Here is a 7,500-nt window from a genome sequence, read left to right on the forward strand (position 1 = left end):
TGTCCAACTGGTTTATGACTTGTCCAGAGTGGAAAGTGGTTTATGACTTGTCCAACTGGTTTATGACTTGTCCAGAGAGGAAACTGGTTTATGACTTGTCCAAAGAGGAAAGTGGTTTATGACTTGTCCAGAGAAGAAAGTGGTTTATGACTTGTCCAGAGAGGAGAGTGGTTTATGACTTGTCCAACTGGTTTATGACTTGTCCAGAGAGGAAACTGGTTTATGACTTGTCCAGAGTGGAAAGTGGTTTATGACTTGTCCAACTGGTTTATGACTTGTCCAGAGAGGAGAGTGGTTTATGACTTGTCCAACTGGTTTATGACTTGTCCAGAGAGGAAACTGGTTTATGACTTGTCCAAAGAGGAAAGTGGTTTATGACTTGTCCTGAGAAGAAAGTGGTTTATGACTTGTCCAGAGAGGAAATTGGTTCATGACTTGTCCAGAGAGGAAAGTGGTTTATGACTTGTCCAGAGAAGAAAGTGGTTCATGACTTGTCCAGAGAGGAAAGTGGTTTATGACTTGTCCAGAGAAGAAAGTGGTTTATGACTTGTCCAACTGGTTTATGACTTGTCCAGAGAGGAAACTGGTTTATGACTTGTCCAAAGAGGAAAGTGGTTTATGACTTGTCCAACTGGTTTATGACTTGTCCAGAGTGGAAAGTGGTTTATGACTTGTCCAACTGGTTTATGACTTGTCCAGAGAGGAAACTGGTTTATGACTTGTCCAGAGTGGAAAGTGGTTTATGACTTGCCCAATATTGTTTTGGTTAATGAGTTGTCACTTCAACTTGCGGCTGCGGTTTTGCTTGAATAACTGTTGCCGGGCTTAATACACGTCCCAGCGGGCGAATTTGAAGGGGGTGCCCGGGCTTGGGGTCACGTTGGTGGGGTGGTGGAGGGTCTGTGTGCCCTTCGGTCCTGGTCCCGTTGGGAAGGAGGTTGGCGTGCTGCCGAGTGTGCTTCCCCGGACGGGAGGAGCGGTTCAAATCGTGTGCCTTCGGCGGTGGCGGGGAGAGAGCGCAGCTGGGGCGGGTGCGGTGTGGAGACGGAGTCCCTTCTTCCCCGAGGGGGCTAGGGCACTGCCGGTGCGGGTGCAGGCTTACGGCCCGGTGCCTTTTGGTGTTGGGGGTTGCGGTTGGGGTTCGGTTTAGGGTTAGGCGATAGGGTTAGGGATAGGGTTAGGGTTAGGGATAGGGTTAGGCGATAGGGTTAGGGATAGGGTTAGGGTTAGGGTTAGGGATAGGGTTAGGGTTAGGGTTAGGGATAGGGTTAGGGTTAGGGTTAGGGATAGGGTTAGGGTTAGGGATAGGGTTAGGGTTAGGCGATAGGGTTAGGGTTAGGGATAGGGTTAGGGTTAGGCGATAGGGTTAGGGTTAGGGATAGGGTTAGGGTTAGGCGATAGGGTTAGGGTTAGGGATAGGGTTAGGGTTAGGGATAGGGTTAGGGTTAGGGTTAGGGATAGGGTTAGGGTTAGGGATAGGGTTAGGCGATAGGGTTAGGGTTAGGGTTAGGGTTAGGGTTAGGGATAGGGTTAGGGTTAGGGATAGGGTTAGGGTTAGGCGATGGGGTTAGAGCTAGGGTTAGGGTTAGGGTTAGGGATAGGTTTAGGGTTAGGGGATAGGGTTAGGGTTAGGGATAGGGTTAGGGATAGGGTTAGGGTTAGGGTTAGGCGATAGGGTTAGGGATAGGGTTAGGGTTAGGCGATAGGGTTAGGGATAGGGTTAGGGTTAGGGTTAGGGATAGGGTTAGGGTTAGGGTTAGGGTTAGGGATAGGGTTAGGGTTAGCGTTAGGGATAGGGTTAGGGTTAGGGATAGGGTTAGGGTTAGGGTTAGGGATAGGGTTAGGGTTAGGGATAGGGTTAGGGATAGGGTTAGGGTTAGGCGATGGGGTTAGAGTTAGGGATAGGGTTAGGGTTAGGGTTAGGGATAGGGTTAGGGTTAGGCGATAGGGTTAGGGATACGGTTAGGGGTAGGGATAGGGAGTATCTGGGACGGGCAGAGACTCCTCGGCGGTCCCCCCGGTCCCTGGCGGGCAGACGGACCTCCTGGGCCGGAGGCAGCCTCCGCCGGCGTTACACCCTGTCCCTGGCGGGCAGAGGGACCTCCTGGGCCGGGTGCAGCCTCCGCCGGCGGTCCCCCCGGTCCCTGGCGGGCAGAGGGAGCTCCTGGGCCGGGTGCAGCCTCCGGCGGCGGTCCCCCCGGTCCCTGGCGGGCAGAGGGAGCTCCTGGGCCCGGTGCCGCCTCCGCCGGCGGTCCCCCCGGTCCCTGGCGGGCAGAGGGACCTCCTGGGCCGGGTGCAGCCTCCGCCGGAGGACCCCCCGGTCCCTGGCGGGCAGAGGGAGCTACTGGGCCGGGTGCAGCCTCCGGCGGCGGTCCCCCCGGTCACTGGCGGGCAGAGGGAGCTCCTGGGCCGGGTGCAGCCTCCGCCGGCGGTCCCCCCGGTCCCTGGCGGGCAGAGGGAGCTCCTGGGCCGGGTGCAGCCTCCGGCGGCGGTCCCCCCGGTCCCTGGCGGGCAGAGGGAGCTCGTGGGCCCGGTGCAGCCTCCGCCGGCGGTCCCCCCGGTCCCTGGCGGGCAGAGTGACCTCCTGGGCCGGGTTCAGCCTCCGCCGGCGGTCCCCCCGGTTCCTGGCGGGCAGAGGGAGCTCCTGGGCCGGGCTCAGCCTCCGCCGGCGGTCCCCCCGGTCCCTGGCGGGCAGAGTGACCTGCTGGGCCCGGTGCAGCCTCCGCCGGCGGTCCCCCCGGTTCCTGGCGGGCAGAGGGAGCTCCTGGGCCCGGTGCAGACTCCCCCGGCGGTGCACCGGTCCCCGGCGGGCAGAGGGCGCTCGTGTACCGGGTGCAGCGTCCGCCGGCGGTGCACCGGTCCCTGGCGGGCTCAGAGAGCGCCTCGGCCGGGGATCGTCTCGTCCCAACGTCCGCCTGGTCCGTGGCCCGCAGGGGGCGCTGTCGGGCGGGGTACGGCCACGGCCCGACGTGCCTCCGGTGGGCTGCGGTCAGTGTGTGCCGCCGTTGGCCGGCTGCGGGGCTTGGTGCTGTTCCAGCCGTGCGTTAGGTGGGCGAACGGCAGGGGGCGCCCCTTGGGCGGGTGGCGGGCCCCGCGCGGGCCAGCCGTGGGGGGTCACGGTCCGCCGCCGGGGCGTCCAAAGGGCGGCGAGAGGCCGTCCGCCGGTGCTGACAAGTCATAAACCAGCGGCGGTGACAAGTCATAAACCAGCGGCGGTGACAAGTCATAAACCAGGACAAGGTTGTTGACGGCGCCGGGCGGCGGCGAAGCGGCTCACCCCGGGGCAGGGTGGCGATTCGAGGAGGGGCGCCCACCCGGCCGCCAAGGCCGCCGCCGGCGGGAGCCGGGGGCGCCGTTTTGAAAAAGAACCGTAGGCCGGATGGGGTCCGATCCACCCACCTTATGCCGACGCCGAGACCTCATTCCCGGCATGACTACCGGTGGTCCGTCCCGCTGGTCTGCCACTTGCGTTTGGCGTCACGAGGGGTTGGCGGGGTACCTGCAGATTGGTAGGAGGTGGAAAATCGAGAAATGGACTTTGGTCGGAAAGGTCCCCTCGAGCCTCCAGGTCTGCGGAGACCGACCCGGGCTGCCGCCCCGCCGGCCGCTCGGCCCGATCGGGCGCGAATTTCTTCCGATTTTCGCCCTTTTTTCGGGTTTTCGGCCGGCGCTCCAAACGGCGGCCCGACGCCCCGCCGAGGCCGGGGACGTCTCTCCGGAGCGCGAGGGACCGGATCAGACCTCGTCGGCACTGGCATGGCCACCGCAACGCTCGGACTTAGCCTGGGGAGGCTGGTCGAGGCGGTGGCAAGTCATGAACCAGTGGAGTCTGGCGGAGACTGTGGCAAGTCATAAACCAGTCGGACTTAGCCTGTGGAGGCTGGTCCAGGCAGCGGCAAGTCATAAACCAGTCGGACTTAGCCTGTGGAGGCAGGTCCAGGCAGTGGCAAGTCATAAACCAGTCGGACTCAGCCTGTGGAGGCAGGGCCAGGCAGTGGCAAGTCATGAACCAGTGGCAAATCATAAACCAGTCGGACTTAGCCTGTGGAGGCAGGTCCAGGCAGTGGCAAGTCATGAACCAGTGGCAAATCATAAACCAGTCGGACTTAGCCTGTGGAGGCAGGTCCAGGCAGTGGCAAGTCATGAACCAGTGGCAAATCATAAACCAGTCGGACTTAGCGTGTGGAGGCAGGGCCAGGCAGTGGCAAGTCATGAACCAGTGGCAAATCATAAACCAGTCGGACTTAGCCTGTGGAGGCAGGGCCAGGCAGTGGCAAGTCATGAACCAGTGGCAAATCATAAACCAGTCGGACTTAGCCTGTGGAGGCAGGGCCAGGCAGTGGCAAGTCATGAACCAGTGGCAAGTCATAAACCAGTCGGACTTAGCCTGTGGAGGCAGGGCCAGGCAGTGGCAAGTCATAAACCAGTCGGACTTAGCCTCTGGCGACTTCCAGGAGGTCTATGAGGTCCTGTGCCGCCGCTTTACCGGGGCCAAGGTTGCAGGAGAGCGGAACGGAGGAGTGGATTGGTCCCGCCGACGGGGCACGTGCATATATGAAAAGTGCACCCTACCGTTAGTTAATCACTTGCCCTCGGAAGTGTATGAGGTCGTGTCCAGCCGTGGTACCGGGGACACAGTGGGGGTGTTCCCGCTAAAGGGAGCGGATTGGTCCCGCCGAGCTGCCACTTGCATTTGTGGTCGAGTGTCTCGGACAGCTGGTTAACCACTTGCCCTCGGTAGTGCCGATGAGGTTTTGAAAAAGCCGATCTGCGGGGACTTGGAGCGCCTTCCTCGGATGGACTACCGGGCGCCCTCCCGCCGATTTGCCATTTGCGTTTGGCGTCCCGAGGGGTTGGCGGGGTACCTGCAGATTGGTAGGAGGTGGAAAATCGAGAAATGGACTTTGGTCGGAAAGGTCCCCTCGAGCCTCCAGGTCTGCGGAGACCGACCCGGGCTGCCGCCCCGCCGGCCGCTCGGCCCGATCGGGCGCGAATTCTTTCCGATTTTCGCCCTTTTTTCGGGTTTTCGGCCGGCGCTCCAAACGGCGGCCCGACGCCCCGCCGAGGCCGGGCACGGCTCCCCGCCGCGCAAGGGGCCGTGTTTGCCTTGGTCTGCCTTGGAATTGTCACCAAACGCCCGCGCTTCGCCTGGGGAGGCTGGCCGAGTCGGTGGCAAGTCATGAACCAGTGGAGGCTGGTGGAGACAGTGGCAAATCATAAACCAGTCGGACTTAGCCTGTGGAGGCTGGTGGAGACAGTGGCAAGTCATAAACCAGTCGGACTTAAGCCTGTGGAGGCAGGTCCAGGCAGTGGCAAGTCATGAACCAGTCGGACTCAGCCTGTGGAGGCAGGTCCAGGCAGTGGCAAGTCATGAACCAGTGGCAAATCATAAACCAGTCGGACTCAGCCTGTGGAGGCAGGGCCAGGCAGTGGCAAGTCATGAACCAGTGGCAAATCATAAACCAGTCGGACTCAGCCTGTGGAGGCAGGTCCAGGCAGTGGCAAGTCATGAACCAGTGGGAAATCATAAACCAGTCGGACTCAGCCTGTGGAGGCAGGTCCAGGCAGTGGCAAGTCATGAACCAGTGGCAAATCATAAACCAGTCGGACTCAGCCTGTGGAGGCAGGGCCAGGCAGTGGCAAGTCATGAACCAGTGGAGACAGTGGCAAATCATAAACCAGTCGGACTTAGCCTGTGGAGGCTGGTGGAGACAGTGGCAAGTCATAAACCAGTCGGACTTAGCCTGTGGAGGCAGTTCCAGGCAGTGGCAAGTCATGAACCAGTGGAGACAGTGGCAAATCATAAACCAGTCGGACTTGTCCTGTGGAGGCTGGTGGAGACAGTGGCAAGTCATAAACCAGTCGGACTTAGCCTGTGGAGGCAGGTCCAGGCAGTGGCAAGTCATGAACCAGTGGAGACAGTGGCAAATCATAAACCAGTCGGACTTAGCCTGTGGAGGCTGGTGGAGACAGTGGCAAGTCATAAACCAGTCGCACTTAGCCTGTGGAGGGAAGGTGGAGACAGTGGCAAGTCATAAACCAGTCGGACTTAGCCCGTGGGGGCAGGTCCAGGCAGTGGCAAGTCATGAACCAGTGGAGACAGTGGCAAATCATAAACCAGTCGGACTTAGCCTGTGGAGGCTGGTGGAGACAGTGGCAAGTCATAAACCAGTCGCACTTAGCCTGTGGAGGGAGGTGGAGACAGTGGCAAGTCATAAACCAGTCGGACTTAGCCTGTGGGGGCAGGTCCAGGCAGTGGCAAGTCATAAACCAGTCGGACTTAGCCTGTGGAGGCAGGTCCAGGCAGTGGCAAGTCATGAACCAGTGGAGACAGTGGCAAATCATAAACCAGTCGGACTTAGCCTGTGGAGGCTGGTGGAGACAGTGGCAAGTCATAAACCAGTCGGACTTAGCCTGTGGAGGGAGGTGGAGACAGTGGCAAGTCATAAACCAGTCGGACTTAGCCTGTGGGGGCAGGTCCAGGCAGTGGCAAGTCATAAACCAGTCGGACTTGGCCTCTGGCGACTTCCAGGAGGTCTATGAGGTCCTGTGCCGCCGCTTTACCGGGGCCAAGGTTGCAGGAGAGCGGAACGGAGGAGTGGATTGGTCCCGCCGATGGGGCACGTGCATATATGAAAAGTGCACCCTACCGTTAGTTAATCACTTGCCCTCGGAAGTGTATGAGGTCGTGTCCAGCCGATTTACCGAGGACAGAGTGGGGGTGTTCCCGCTAAGGTGGAGTGGATTGGTCCCGCCGAGCTGCCACTTGCATTTGTGGTCGAATGTCTCGGACAGCTGGTTAACCACTTGCCCTCGGTAGTGCCGATGAGGTTTTGAAAAAGTCGATTTGCGGGGATTTGGAGCGCCTTCCTCGGATGGACTACCGGGCGACCTCCCGCCGATTTGCCATTTGCATTTGGCGTCACGAGGGGTTGGCGGGGTGCCCGGAGATTTTCGGGAACACGATTTTTAGAACATTTTCTGGCAGCGGTAGCACTTTGAAAGTACCCAGGAAAGTGCTACTTTGAGGTACGGTCCCGATTTCAAATCGAAGGCCTTACCAATGAGCACTCGGAAGTCCTCAAGGGGTTTTAGCAACAATTTTGACGGACTTTTCGAACTCATTTGCCGGCCTAAAAATCGGTCAGAGTCCGAGCCGGCGGTAACTCTGATACAAACAATGTGTTTCTGTGAACTCTTGTGTGAGAAACATACTTGTAAAAAAAACAGACAAAGTGTTTTTTCTGTGGCGAGAGAGAAACACTTACAAAGTTTTTAATGGCGAGAAAACAAAGACACAATTATATATATATATATCCTTGTACAATAATTCAAGAAGAGACAGACATATATGGTAGAAGACACATTATAAAATGTCTGTCGAGGTTTAGCCTTTGTGACTGGGCACCTCTTGTCTTGTTTTCGGGCACACCTGGAGGCCAGGGTGCCCAAGTCTGTTTTCAGGCGACGCGGGGCGGCGGCGTTCCCGTGCCTGGTTCC

Source organism: Scyliorhinus torazame, unplaced genomic scaffold, assembly GCF_047496885.1.
Source record: "Scyliorhinus torazame isolate Kashiwa2021f unplaced genomic scaffold, sScyTor2.1 scaffold_917, whole genome shotgun sequence".
In the NCBI taxonomy this organism is placed as follows: Eukaryota; Metazoa; Chordata; class Chondrichthyes; order Carcharhiniformes; family Scyliorhinidae; genus Scyliorhinus; species Scyliorhinus torazame.